The sequence below is a fragment of the Dryobates pubescens genome, chromosome 18, assembly GCF_014839835.1.
Source record: "Dryobates pubescens isolate bDryPub1 chromosome 18, bDryPub1.pri, whole genome shotgun sequence".
In the NCBI taxonomy this organism is placed as follows: domain Eukaryota; kingdom Metazoa; phylum Chordata; class Aves; order Piciformes; family Picidae; genus Dryobates; species Dryobates pubescens.
In genome coordinates this window covers 19,736,323-19,748,684 of record NC_071629.1, presented here as the reverse complement: position 1 = coordinate 19,748,684, position 12,362 = coordinate 19,736,323, and positions in this window count along the sequence as shown.

Here is a 12,362-nt window from a genome sequence, read left to right as displayed (position 1 = left end):
AATGTGGATTCAGGCCCTGAAGGCCTAAAATGTTGCTGCTCAATTCCTGGCACACTGCTGATACGGATAATTCCTGGTGCACATTTGTGAAGGAGGATCTTGTGAATGTTTTTAATTCATATTGGATTGCAAGAACCCATAGATGCTGATCCTTGTCTGTCCATCCTGAAGTGTTCAGAATACTCTCAAGATTGGTATTTTGCAACCTGTGTGCTCTGAGATGACTTTAGCTGTTTTGTCCAGAGGTGTGTGTGGTACTCTTGAGTTGGGTTTGTGTGTTGTTGGGGTTGGTGTGTTGTTTTGGTTTTGAGATCTGCCTGGGTAGCTCTGCCAACCAGAACACCTTGAGTTAACCCTCACCGCTGTGGGCATGGGTGACCTCTTCTTGTGACAGAGGTGCCACTTGGATTCTGGGTGTCAGAAGTCTGGGAGCTCATTCCAAGCTGCTGTGAGGAACTGCCAGTTTGGAGTGGCATCCCACAGAAGAGCTGCAACTCCCTCCAGCTAGGGCAGACCATTTGCTCATCTTTACAAGTGTGTGAGTTGCATGTTGCAGCTGGTGGAGCAGTCCAGGGCATCTGAAGCGCTGCCTGGTTCGTGGCTGCACGCAGCGGTGCGTTCAGATTACATCTCCTGAGCTGTGTTGGTTCTGCCTTGGTTATTTTTATTGCTGATAGGCACTACAGACCTTTGAGGGTTGGAGGTGTTTGCATATGGAGAGTGTCATTTAGTGTGGTGGGTGTTGTGCTCTTCCTTTTTTTTCCCCCTTCCAGCTTCTAGACTCCAGGCTTTAGCTCTGATAAACTTACTGTGTTCTGTTAGCTTTTCCTTTCGAGAGAGCCTAAGGCATAGAACACTTCACACAGTTTGACAGTGGAATTGCAACTGATCTGGGGAAACCATGGGCAAGTGTATAAATATTGTACAGTTCTATGAAGCCTTATCATGGTCTCAAGATGGGGGAAAAATAAGGCTAATGTTTGGGGAGGGGGGGAAAAAGGACTTTGGAAAAGAATAAAGAATCATGTGCAGTAACCTTCCTCTCTCCAGTCGATGTGCAAAGCTGATGGGCTCGCGTCAAGAGTCAGAGCTGATGTTTAGTCCTTTCAACCTCTTCCTTCTGGACTTCCCACTGAAGCAGAGCACTGTCAAAGGCTGAGACCAAATGCTTTCCTGGCTCTCCTGTTTGCCAGGATCCTGAGGCAAATAAAAGCTGGTTTTCCCTGCAAACCCGGTGTGCTGGAGTGTGGCATTGCACTCAAACTGAGCCTTCTCCTTTTCTCTACCTCTCCTCCTTCCCCAGCAAAATGTAAAAGAAAAAAACAAACCAAAAAACCAATAAATCTATTTTTATAAACTCTTGGTTGAGTTCTGGAGGCACTGAGAGGAGCCTGTGGTGAAGTTCAAAAGCAGCTGGGACTTTCCTCTCAGCAGCTCCGCGCTGAGACCGAAGTATTCTTGTTTGCTTTTGTAAGGTCGACGCCAGTTTTGGTTTGACATCTATTAACCTGAACCATCAAATGAATTTAGCAAAGTTGAAAGTTGCTGTTTGGAAGTATCAGTGTGAAACTCTTGGGAGTAAAGGGCAGTGGTGTTCAATACCCCCTTTTGACTAAGAGGAAGGTGAGCAGGCTCCCTTGCTGTTTAAACCTGCGTTTCCTTCTGACCGAGCAGCGTCGTAAAGAAACGGGTTAAAGAAGTTAAAAGCCCACAGCAATTTTCACTGCACTTGGTTGCTTCATTAAAAGCACTTTGAAATGACTTGGCTTTGCTCATGAGAAGTCACAAAACCAACCTGCTTGCTCAGTTTCTGATGGGTTTTTCCCCCCTTTGGTTCCATCCCAGCCTTCCTGTGTACCACGTGTGTTCCTCCATGCCTAGGTTTGGGGGAGGGATTCACCTGAAGCAAAAGCAGGCCCCTTCCCTCTCTCTATTGCAAGAAAAAATACCTAGCAGCAGGTTGGAAGAGTTTGTGGATAATCCCCATAGCTCAGTTTTCAACTGGAGAAAGCTGTTTCCTCTATGCAGCATGGGGTAAAAAAATGGCAGTGAAACCACTTCAACGTATCAGCAGGGGAAAGGGCATTTAACTAACTGCTGCTTCAGCACAATTCAGCCCGGATAATCACTTTCTTAACCACCTCATGCAGTTGCTTAACCTCAAGGTACAGCAGCAGTTTGCTGGTTTGTAGTGGTTTGCTGGCGAGGCAAGTGTCAGACGTTCCAAGTGTTCATCTGCTCTGCTGAGACCTCACCTGGAGCACTCTGGCCAGTTCTGGAGCCCTTATTACAGGAGGGATCTGGAGGTGCTGGAAGGTGTCCAGAGAAGGGCCAGGAGGATGAGCAGAGGGCTGGAGCTGCTCTGCTATGAGGACAGATTTGAGAGAGTTGAGGCTGGTCAGTCTGGAGAAGAGAAGGCTCAGAGGAGACCTAATTGTGGCCTTCCAGTATCTGAAGGGAGCCTACAAGAAAGCTGGGGAGGGACTTTTTAGACTGTCAGGGAGTGACAGGACTGGGGGGAATAGGAAAAAAACCTAGCAATGAGTAGATTCAGATTGGATGTTAGGAAGAAGTTGTTCCCCATGAGGGTGGTGAGAGCCTGGCACAGGTTGCCCAGGGAGGTGGTGGAAGCCTCATCCCTGGAGGTTTTTGCATCCAGGCTGAATGTGGCTGTGAGCAGCCTGCTGCAGTGTGAGGCGGGGGGGAGGTTGGAACTGTCTGATCCTTGAGGTCCCTTCCAACCCCCACAATTCTACGACACAAATCAGGGGGCACGTGGTGTGAGGAGCATTGCCAAGGCAGACATCTGGAGAAGCAAAAAGCCCCCAAAAGAAAAGCAAACAAAACAGGAACAAGAAGCGAATGTGTAGCAGGTCCTCGAATGTCCACATGTGGCTGTACAGGGAGATTGAGATTTCATTTTGCATCAAAGTGTTTCTCTGTGCCTCCTGATGACTTCTTAACTCCTTTTTTTTTTCCAGTTTTAAATTGAATTTGTAGAGGGATTGCAACTCACTTCAATCATTCCTGCCTGAAAGGCAGTGCATTTTAGCTGAAGCAAGGCCTAGATACTCTTCAGTCAAGCTTAATCCAGTTCCAACTGACAAACTGCTGCGTTGAAAGAAAACTTAGAAGGCATTGGGATGCTTCATGGAAACCCAAACTTGCCTTTCAGATGTTCTGTTTGTCATTCAATGGGTAGTTTTTTTTTCCCCACTCCAATGGGGACTGGCCAGCAAAGCTAAATCCTTGCAGCGGTGTAAGCTAATCAAATGTATCAAGAGGGAATTAAAACCCCCACCACAACAATTAATTCATTACCACCTTCCTAGGGATTCTGTTTCAATTGACTTCTAAATGCTTCTGATTCATTTCTGGCTTTGGAGGAAACCCACTGCAGGATGACACCAGAATGGGTGTACCTTGTGTAGCTTGGTGTGATTGGACTGGTGTGTTGGGTTGGGTTGGGGGTCTTTGTTTTCAGTGCTCAGCAGCCAAGTCTTTACTGTCAGGGTGCTCTGAAAGTTCTGGACTAATAAATGCATAGAGATTGGTAAAAATCTTTTGCTCATGGTGTGATACAGTGAGGTGACACTGAATTTTTCTGACAGGTTATTTCCCCACTCCCCCTTTGGAGAAGGTGAGTTGAGAGTTTTTCCATTTGTCCATGAGAAAAGCCACCACCCAGGCCTGGGACAGCAGCTGAGAATCCCATCTCTTGGCTGCATCAGAACCAGTGTGGCCAGCAGGAACAGGGAGGTCATTCTGCCCCTGTACACTGCACTGGTTAGGCCACACCTTGAGTCCTGTGTCCAGTTCTGGGCCCTCAATTTAAGAAGGACATTGAAACACTTGAACGTGTCCAGAGAAGGGCAACGAGGCTGGGGAGGGGTCTGGAGCACAGCCCTGTGAGGAGAGGCTGAGGGAGCTGGGGTTGCTTAGCCTGGAGAAGAGGAGGCTCAGGGGAGACCTTCTTGCTCTCTCCAACTCCCTGAAGGGAGGTTGTAGCCAGGAGGGGGTTGATCTCATCTCCCAGGCAACCAGCACCAGAACAAGAGGACACAGTCTCAAGCTGTGCCAGGGGAGGTTTAGGCTGGAGGTGAGGAGAAAGTTCTTCCCAAAAGGTGTAATTTGCCACTGGAATGTGCTGCCCAGGGAGGTGTTGGAGTCCCCAACCCTGGAGGTGTTCAAAAAAGGCTTGGATGTGGCACTTGAAGCCGTGGTTTAGTTAGTCAGGAGGTGCTGGGTGACAGGTTGGACTTGATCTCTGAGCTCTTTTCCAACCTTATTAATGCTATGGTTCTCTGCATTTTGTTTCTTAAAGGGGTTGTGTTTTACTCTACCTTGTTTGATAAACAAACTCATGACCAAAAGTCTTTCCTGATTAGTTTTGAGAGAATGGGTTGGGGTTGGGGTTTTTGTTTGGGGTTTTTTCCCCTTCCTTGGTCAAAGATGCCAGTGCATTTGGTACCCAAAGGCTTCAATGTGTAAAGCAGCTGTGTGAAGATGCCAGAGCTTTCCAACTAGATAGAGCAAGAGGAAATCATAGAATCATTAAGGTTGGAAAAGACTCCAAGGATCATCAAGTCCAACTTGTCACCCAAGACCTCATAACTACTAGACCAAGTGCCATGTCCAATCCCCTCTTGAACACCTCCAGGGATGGGGACTCCACCACCTCCCTGGGCAGCACATTCCAATGGCTAACAACTCTCTCTGGGAAGAACTTTCTCCTTACCTCCTAACCCTGGCACAGCTTGAGACTGTGTCCTCTTGTTCTGGTGCTGGGTGCCTGGGAGAAGAGACCAACCCCCTCCTGGCTACAACCTCCCTGCAGGGAGTTGTAGACAGCAAGAAGGTCTCCCCTGAGCCTCCTCTTCTCCAGGCTAAACAACCCCAGCTCCTTCAGCCTCTCCTCACAGGGCTGTGCTCAAGGCCTCTCCCCAGCTTTGTTCTCCTTCTCTGGACACTTTCAAGAGTCTCAATGTCCTTCTTAAACTGATGGGCCCAGACCTGGACACAGGACTCAAGGTGCAGTCAGGGAAGTGGTGGGCATGGCACTTTGGGACGTGGTCTAATGGCCAAGGTGGTCATAGTTTGAGAGTTGGACTTAAGGATCCTGGAAGTCTATTCCAACTGGAATAATTCCATAGCTGTAACTGCAGCAGAATCCTGTCAGTAGAACTGTGAGTGGTCACAGCTGGACATGGTGTTGGTTCTCTCTTAGTGGGATTTGTCTGGCACCTCCCTCTGCTTGAGTGTGCTCATGGATGAACCTGCATGAAGATAAAAGGAGGCAGAGAACTACTGCAGTCATCATAGTTACAAGTGTGAGTGGGGGAGGTGTTCTGTCTGCTAAGGACAAGCAGAATTGCACTTTTTAGTCTCAGAAAGTGTTTTCTTTTTCATTTTCCTTTCCATTCCAGTCTTGACACTTTGAATAACTAAGAAGCCACTGGAAATCAGTTGTTTCAGTTCCAGTGTCACAAAGGAGCAAGGATGATAGTCCTGTTTCTACCCCCACAGATCATAGAGTCACAGAATGGCTTAGGTTGGAAGGGGCCTTAGAGCTCATCTACTCCAACTTCTCTGCCATGGACAGGGATGCTTCTCAACTGGACTCTGCTGCTCAAGGCTCATCCAGCCTGGCCTTGAACACCCCCAAGGGAGGAGCCATCCACAACCTCCCAGGGCAGCCTGTTCCAGAATCTCATCACCCTTGGACTGAAGACCTTCTTCCTAAGATCCAGTCTAACCCTGCTCTGCCTCAGCTTCAAACCACCTTGTCCTGTCTCTAGACACCCTCATGAAAAGTCCCTCTCCAGCCTTCCTGTAGGCTACCTTCAGGTGTTTGAAGGCAGATCTAAGGTCCCCCCAGAGCCTTCTCTTTTCCAGGCTGAACACCCCTGCCAGCTCTCTCAGCTTACCCTCATGGCAGAAGTGCTCCAGCTCTTGAATCAACTTTGTGGTCCTCCTCTGGATTCCAACAGCCCTGTGCCCTTCTTAAGAAGGGGACCCCAGAGGTGTTCACCTAGGCACTTCAAACTGATGCTAACAGCCTTCCAGGCACTTTAATTCTTGAATGAGGTCTCAAAAAGGCATTAGCAGAAGACAACTCAGCTTAGAGGAGGGGATTAAAGAATAAGTGAGCTGTTGAGGGCAGCTGCCCTCCTGATAGCCTGGATTCCAGTCTGTCTCCCAATACAAAGGTGTTTATGCAAAGCCTGTGTCAACAGAAGACTGAGCAACGTCCTGGGAAACCTTGCAGCCTGGTACTTAAATTGTTCTGGGAAATGGGAGAGGGCAGGTTCCTGCCTATTTAGACAGAGGGCCCTGGGTTGTGCTCTCCTGCTTTCTGGGTGAGTAAACAAACTCTCAAGCTGCTGCTCAAGAGACAACATCACCAGCTTGGTGACTGGTTCCTCCCCTAGCTGACTCTTGACACCGATTCAGAGCTTCTGGGGTGGCTGCAGTTTGGTCATTTTGGCAAACAAAGCAGCCCTGCAAACTGCCCTTGCAGAGCAAGATTTTACCATCAGGTTCCATAAGGGCAAGGGCAGAGTCCTGCACCCAGGGAGGAAGAGCACCAGGCACCAGTACGAGCTAGGGGTTGTCCTGTTGGAAAGCAGCTCCATTTGGAAAGACCTTGGAGTGGGCAGCAAATTAGCCATGAGACAGCAATGTGCCCTTGTGGAAAACAGGGCCAATGGTTTCCTGAGGTGCATTAAGAAAAGTGTGTCCAGCAGGGCTAGGGAGGTTCTCCTTCCCTCTGCTCTGCCCTGGGGAGACCACACCTGCAATACTGTGTCCAGTTTGGGGCTCCCCAGTTCAAGAGAGACAGAGAGCTGCTGGAGAGAGTCCAACGGAGAGCCACGAGGATGAATGGGAGACTTGAGCATCTCTGCTGTGAGGAAAGACTGAGAGCCCTGGGGCTGTTTAGTCTGGAGAAGAGAAGGCTGAGAGGGGATCTGATCAATGTCTGTAACTATCTGAGGGGTGGGTGTGAGGATGAAGGTGCCAGGCTCTTTTTGGTGGTGCCCAGTGATAGGACAAGGAACAATGGGTACGAGCTGGAGCACAGGAGGTTCCACCTCAATGTGAGGAGAAACTTCTTTACTGTGAAGGTGACAGAGCCCTGGAGCAGGCTGCCCAGAGAGGCTGTGGAGTCTCCTTCCCTGGAGACTTTCAAAACCCACCTGGGTGTGTTCCTGTGTGACCTGCCCTGGGTGACCCTGGTTCAGCAGGGGTGGTTGGACTTGATTGGTCTCCAGAGGTCTCTTCCAACCCCTAACATCCTATGATTCCGTGATTTCCTGAAGCTTTCTGTAGCCATTTAAAGAGATCCAGTGAAGAAGAGAGTGAAAATGTGTTACTCAGCTTCTCTGGGATGGAGGCAGATGTTTGCAGTCACACACCTAATGCCTGCTGTGCTAGGACCTGGCAGAGGAAACTCCTTTCTGACCCTAGCCAAGTTTGCCTCTCTGCCATAGCTTGTTTATCCTCTTAACATTAAACTCTTCTGAAGGCCAGACACTGTCTTCTTTATTGTGTACACATTGACATGAAGGGGAAAAAAGCCCTAAAAACAAACCAACAACCCTTTCTTGGGATCCTATTTTCCTCATTCCTGAAACCTCCTAACCTGGTTGACTCGTTGGAGTGCATTTCATGCATTCTTAGGAGATAGGCTGAAGGAAACGCCTAGTTCACTGGCAGCTAGAGGCTAGAAAGCATGCAGGGAGTTCATCAGCAGTGCCTGTCTCCTGCAGTCACTCCAGAGTGCACATAGCCTGCCCAGGGAAGGATCCCAAACCGCTGGGGGACAGACAGCATGGCCAGCCTGCACCTGGAAAAGCTTCCTGGGGTGACACCGCTCCGGACAGCGAGCTAAGGTAGAGCTCAGTGCTCATCTCAATGTCTCTTCACTGCCTTTCTGAAATGTTCCTTTAGTTGAAAGCTACCTGGTGGAGGAGAGCACCTTGCTTTCTTAGATTACTGCTTAGGACTTGGGAAGTGGAGTTTTTATTGGTTGCTCTTTGGAAGCTGTTTGTCAAACTGCTTCGAGCTGTGTGGAACGGAGAACAGAGGTTTCCCTGCCTGGTGCTCCTGTGCTGGGGAATTAGCACTGCCAGCAAGGATGGGGAGCAGTCAGCAGCTGTGTCTCTTAAGCCTGTGGTGATTATGCATTCTTGCCCACCCGAAGAGCCAACACCTTAGACAATTCCTGGAGTTATTGTGCCAGAGTTAACCCATTCTGAGAGCAGTCTGAGGTGAGCTGAGTCTATGATAAAGGTGTCCCTTAAGCCTGTGGTGACCATGCATCCTTGCCCACCTGAAGAGCCAAGGTTAGCTCATAGACTTAGACAATTCCTGGAGTTATCTTGCTATAGTTAAGCCATTCTGAGAGCAGTCTGAGGTGAGCTGAGTGTATGATAAAGGAGTCTCTTAAGCCTGTGGTGATTATGCATCCTTGCCCACCTGAAGAGCCAACAGCTTAGACAATTCCTGGAGTTATTTTGCCAGAGTTAATCCATCCCAAGAGCAGTCTGAGGTGAGCTGAGTCTATCACAGAAGAGATCTGGTTGGAAGAGACCTCAAAGATCATCCAGTCCAACCCTTGACCCCGTCCTGACCACAGTTCATGGCAGACACAAATGGGAAGGATTTCTGCTCTGTTTTGTTTTGAAGACTTCCTGCAGGAAGATGACAGAATGGGAAGTTCAGGTAATGAAGGCCACAGTGCTCCAAATCGATGTCCTGATTCTTGGGACATCAGATTCCCCACATGCATATGGCTCACAGAGAGGGCTGAGATGCAGCCTAGGTTGCATCCAGCCTTCTTTTGGCTGCCTGTTGGAAAGTACAGGAGGTTTTTGAGGGAAGTGAGATAAAAACAGATCAGTGAGTGTTCTTTCCTTTAATAAAAAGCTATTCTTTTTCTAGCAGTGGTCACAGGTCACAGAAGCCTAACAGAGCAATAAACAGTGCTAAAGGAGCTTGCAATTAATGTCTCAAGCAAGTGAAGCATGTTGATGAAGTGGTAGAGAGAGGTGGTGAGTGGCTTGCAAGGAGTGAGGAACAGGAAAAACACACCTTTGGGGCCAGAGCTAATGTAAATTGTACCTTGGTGTGCAGTGGCAGAGCAGTGCAGCAAGCTTTTGCTGTTGAGGTGGCCTGATGTTGTCCTTTCTCAGGCCATGAGGAATTTGCCAAGCTTTCTTCACCACTTGGGCTGGAATTTTCCATGGCAAGGGTTGGCCTCTGGCTGAGCAACCAGCAGGTTTCTTAACCTAAAGAGTGGGTTGCTGTCTAAAACAAGATTGGGAAAACCAGTGTCTCCTCTTTGTGCTTGAAGTGCTTCCAGTTGCTTGGCTGGGTTGTGCCAGTTCCTGCTGGCCTCCTGGGCTTTGGGAAGGGGCCCATGCATCAGGAGGAAGGCTTTGGGTTTCTTTGGGGTTTTCTTTTTGGTTTAAGTTTCCTGGGTTTGGGAATATTTGGCCAGGTTTAAAGTCCTGAAGGGTTGTCTTCTAAATCAGATGATTGTTCCTTGCCTTTCCTAACTGCTGCCCAACCTGTGCTTGGTCCCATCCTTGCCACTGTGTTTCCAGCAGACTGGGGGTTGGAGCTGGAGGAAGGATGCAAGAAAGGAAAAGCAATAAAAAACCTAAAATGAGGACAGAGGAAATCTAGAACTTGATGTAGATGACAGAGGACTAGGACTAGGGGCTCCTGAGGAAGGGGAGGACTGAGCAGAACATATGGGGGAGGCAGAGCTGGCAAGCAAACCTAGACATAGAAGCCAATTGCAAACGTGGACAAGTTTCTAGATGAAGGATTAAGATTACAAGGAGGATGGATTATGGGTGGATTACCTTAAGCCTCCTGTTTCTTTGTGTCTGAACACTTGGGCTTTGCAGCCTGGAGAGGCTTCTCACCTTTGAGAGACCATTTGCAGGTACTTCAGAATAGCCTTTGAGAGACACAGATGAGTGCAGTGTTGATTAGGAAGCTTCTGAGGGGTGGGGGGTGGTATGAGTGGAGAAGAAATCAGATAAATGTGTTGGAATAGGTTAAGCAACAGTGTTTGTTGCAGGGTGAGTTGGATGGGAACACAAATCTAATGAATCACGAGGTTTTGCATGATGCAGCTGGATGTTGGCCACAGGTTTCCCTGCCCTCTGAGAAATACCAACCTTCTCTTTGCTCCTGAGGCGAACCACTGCTGCTGCAGGCTGTGATGAGCTGACAGTGAGGCTGGAGAACTGGATAGAAACAGCAGGCACGGGCTCACAGGATGTCAGGGGTTGGAAGGGACCCAAAGAGATCGTTGAGTCCAACCCCCCTGCCAGAGCAGGACCAGAGAATCCAGCACAGGTCACACAGGAACACATCCAGATGGGGCTTGAAAGCCTCCAAAGGAGGAGACCCCACAACCCCTCAGGGCAGCCTGCTCCAGGGCTCTGTGAGCCTCACAGTGAAGAATTTTCTCCTCATGTTGAGGTGGAACCTCCTGTGCTGGAGTTTCCATCCTCTGCCCCTTGTCCTACCCCAGGGTGCAAGTGAGCAGAGCCTGTCCCCTCCCTTCTGACCCCCAGCCCTCAGATATTGATAGACATTGATTAAAATGTATTAAATCAGTTCTGCTTCGGGCTGTGATGAGCTGACAGTGAGGCTGGAGAGCTGAACAGAACCAGCAGGCACCCCCTACTGCATTCACAGCCTGAGCACTGCTAAATCTGCTTCTGCTTACAGCACAACAGATGAGCTAGCTCTGGCTGTAGGACCACCTCCCCTGCAGCCAAAAATGCCACAAATGCTCAGATGTGTCCAGAGAAGAGCAACAAAGCTGGGGAGGGGTCTGGAGCACAGCCCTGGGAGGAGAGGCTGAGGGAGCTGGGGTTGCTTAGCCTGCAGAAGAGGAGGCTCAGGGGAGACCTTCTTGCTCTCTACAACTCCCTGAAGGGAGGTTGTAGCCAGGTGGGGGTTGGTCTCTTCTCCCAGGCACCCAGCACCAGAACAAGAGGACACAGTCTCAAGCTGTGCCAGGGGAGGTTCAGGCTGGATGTTAGGAAGAAGTTCTTCCCAGCAAGAGAGATTGGCCATTGGGATGTGCTGCCCAGGGAGGTGGTGGAGTCACCATCCCTGGAGGTGTTGAAGAGGAGACTGGCTGAGGCACTTGGTGCCTTGGTTAAGTTGATCAGATGGTGTTGGGTGATAGGTTGGACTTGATGATCTCTGAGGTCTTTGCCAACCTGGTTCATTCTATATTCTGTAACATGATACTTCTCCAGGGCAAGCAGGGAGGTCCCTTGTCCTGCTCTTACCATATCTGGCAGTGGAGGACAGAAAGGAGTCTTCCAGCCTCCTGCTGACTTCTTACAAACTACTTTAGAGTAATTCCTGCCTTCAATCCATAACTTGCAGTTGTGTGTTTTAGCAGTGTTGCACAACTGGCAGACCCACCACGCCCCTAGGTAAGTTGGTGCAAACTGAAAAGGGGGTTGGGGATGGTTTTGTTGGGTTGGGGTTTGGTGGGGTGGTTCTTTTGCTTGGTGTTGGGTTGGTTTGTTGGTTTGAATTTGCCAGGATTCAAATTTCCAATCATTTCACCTGAGTGTCTCTGGGTTGGGTTTTTTTTCCTAACAGGTGAGGCAGCTACCTGCTCCCAGAAGCCTTTTTCCTCGTGGAGATCTGTGCTGACAGTCAGCAAGGTACTTTGAACTTCACCTTATGTAAAGTTATTGTTCTAAGTTCCCTGTGAGCATTGTTCATTCTTTAATCATTGGTCACTCTGTCGATGTGGTTCATGAACAAGGCACAAACCAGTTCTGGACAAAAGCATTTTGCTCAGTTCAACCTCAACTTCAACCCTTCCCCTCTGATCTATTTGTCCAAATTCTTCAGTCCTTCAGCACAGTTGAGTTGCTGGAAGGTGTCCAGAGAAGGGCAACAAAGCTGGGGAGGGGTCTGGAGCACAGCCCTGTGAGGAGAGGCTGAGGGAGCTGGGGTTGCTTAGCCTGGAGAGGAGGAGGCTCAGGGGAGACCTTCTTGCTCTCTACAGCTCCCTGAAAGGAGGTTGTAGCCAGGTGGGGGTTGGTCTCTTCTCCCAGGCAACCAGCACCAGAACAAGAGGACACAGTCTCAAGCTGCACCAGGGGAGGTTTAGGCTGGATGTTAGGAAGAAATTCTTCCCAGCAAGAGAGATTGGCCACTGGAATGTGCTGCCCAGGGAGGTGGTGCAGTCACAGTCACTGGAGGTGTTTAGGAGGAGCCTGGATGAGGCACTTGGTGCCATGGTTTAGTTGATTAGATGGTGTTGGGTGATAAGTTGGACTTGATGATCTTGAAGGTCTTTTCCAACC